Source organism: Rattus norvegicus, chromosome 6, assembly GCF_036323735.1.
Source record: "Rattus norvegicus strain BN/NHsdMcwi chromosome 6, GRCr8, whole genome shotgun sequence".
NCBI lineage: Eukaryota > Metazoa > Chordata > Mammalia > Rodentia > Muridae > Rattus > Rattus norvegicus.
The window spans coordinates 17,465,700-17,468,132 of record NC_086024.1 but is presented as its reverse complement, the minus strand read 5'-3'; the positions used below and the strand labels follow the sequence as shown (position 1 = coordinate 17,468,132).

Here is a 2,433-nt window from a genome sequence, read left to right as displayed (position 1 = left end):
TGAGACACAGCCAGAATACAACAAACACAGAGGCATATGCCAGCAGCAAACCACTGAACTGAGAATAGGACCCCCTTTGAAGGAATCAGAGAAAGAACTGGAAGAGCTTGAAGGGGCTCGAGACCCCAAAAGTACAACAATGTCAAGCAACCAGAGCTTCCAGGGACTAAGCCACTACCTAAAGACTATACATGGACTGATCCTGGACTCTGACCTCATAGCTAGCAATGAATATCCTAGTAAGAGCACCAGTGGAAGGGGAAGCCCTGGGTCCTGCTAAGACTGAACCCCCAGTGATCGTGATTGTTGGGGGGAGGGCGGCAATGGAGGGAGGATGGGAAGGGGAACACCCATAAAGAAGGTGAAGGGGAGGGATTAGGGGGATGTTTGACCGGAAACCGGGAAAGGGAATAACACTCGAAATGTAAATAAGAAACACTCAAGTTAAAAAATAAATAAATAAATAAATAAATAAATAAATAAATAAATAAATAAATAAATCTTTTTCTGAGGGGGGAGGGAAGGAGGGAGGGAGGGAAGGAGGAGGAAAAGAAGAAGGAGAAGAAGAAGAAGAAGGAGGAGGAGGAGGAGGAGGAGCAGGAGGAGCAGGAGGAGGAGGAGGAGGAGGAGGAGGAGGAGGAGGAGGAGGAGGAGGAGGAAGAAGAAGAAGAAGAAGAAGAAGAAGAAGAAGAAGAAGAAGAAGAAGAAGAAGAAGAAGAAGAAGAAGAAGAAGAAGAAGAAGAAGAAAAGAGAAACTCATCTAGCATAAAGGAAAGAAACAGATTAGACCTAAAATCAAATTTTCCTGTTCACCAAATGATACCACCAAAAAATAAAAAAAATTATTGATTGGAAGTAGCTACTTATAGCATACAAATGTGACCAAAATAGGTCTATGACCAACATATGTAAATAACTAAAACAAACCATCAATGAAAAGATAAAAAGGAAAGGCTCTGTTTAAAAATGTACAAAATATGGAAAAGCCGGGAGGGCGAGCGAGAGAGCTAGCAGGCAGCAGGCGGGCAGGTGGACGGCCGGCACGGAGGGAGGGAACGAGCAAGTGGTGAGCAAGCCAGCGTGGGGGTCCCGAGGGCAGCGGAGATTCCTCAGGCCCCTGCGGCCCTCCCCGGAGCCCACAGCACCTCCGGCACCCAACAGAGCGGACGCGGTCCGGCCCGGCCATGGCCTCGTTGCTGAAGGTGGATCAGGAAGTTAAGCTCAAGGTTGATTCTTTCAGGGAGCGGATCACAAGTGAGGCAGAAGACTTGGTGGCAAATTTTTTCCCAAAGAAGTTATTAGAACTTGATAGTTTTTTGAAGGAACCAATCCTAAATATCCATGACCTAACTCAAATCCACTCAGACATAAATCTCCCAGTCCCTGACCCCATTCTCCTCACCAATAGCCACGATGGACTGGATGGTCCCACTTACAAGAAGCGCAGGTTGGATGAATGTGAAGAGACCTTCCAAGGAACCAAGGTGTTTGTGATGCCCAACGGGATGTTGAAAAGCAACCAGCAGCTTGTGGACGTTATTGACAAAGTAAAACCTGAGATTCGGCTGCTGATCGAGAAATGTAACATGGTCAAAATGTGGGCTCAGCTCTTGATTCCCAGGATAGAAGATGGGAACAACTTCCGGGTGTCGATTCAGGAGGAAACAGTTGCAGAGCTAAGAACTGTCGAGAGTGAAGCTGTATCTTATCTGGACCAGATTTCTAGATATTATATTACAAGAGCCAAATTGGTTTCTAAATAGCTAAATACCCCCATGTGGAGGACTGTCGCCACACTGTCACAGAGATCGATGAGAAAGAGTACATCAGCCTCCGCCTCAGCATCTCAGAGCTGAGGAATCAGTATGTCACGCTCCATGACATGATCCTGAAAAACATTGAGAAGATCAAACGGCCCCGAAGCAGCAATGAAGAGACACTGTACTGAGGCCAGGGCCAGGTGAGTCTGGCTCAAGACCGACATTGCCTTGGTTTATTATATGACTATCGTGATGGGGAAACTGGCTGGAAATAGTAATCACACCTCTCTGTTTTTAGTTAGAGTCTAATGAAACTCTCATCTAGTTCTGTGACGTGTTTACCTCTATTTTCAGGCCTCAGAAACTCTTCTATCTCCTTCCCCAACACCCCCACCCAACCTGTCCTAATTTCTGGAGAACTCCAGGTTTGTGCAGCATACTGGCACAAGAAGAATTGTGGGTTTTTGTTTTTTCTCCCCCTCTTTCCTGGTCTAGGTTTTGTGTTTTCTTCCTTTTGATGATTAGTTGGTTAAAAGCTGGAGGAACTATAGGGAAAGTGTTAGGTGTCTTTTAGGAACAGGGGAGTAGATGTGGAAGGGACATCTCTTTTGTCACAAGGCTACTGTCTCTTGTTTCTGTGGGACTTTGGTCCTTCCTGTCTGTCCTGGTGAGC

At 46.1% G+C, this 2,433-nt stretch overlaps 1 pseudogene; it reads left to right on the top strand.

Moving 5' to 3' along the window:
- The first annotated feature begins 1,076 nt into the window (after positions 1–1,076).
- Positions 1,077–2,192, top strand: Psme3-ps3 (proteasome activator subunit 3, pseudogene 3; annotated as a pseudogene).
- Positions 2,193–2,433: the final 241 nt, after the last annotated feature.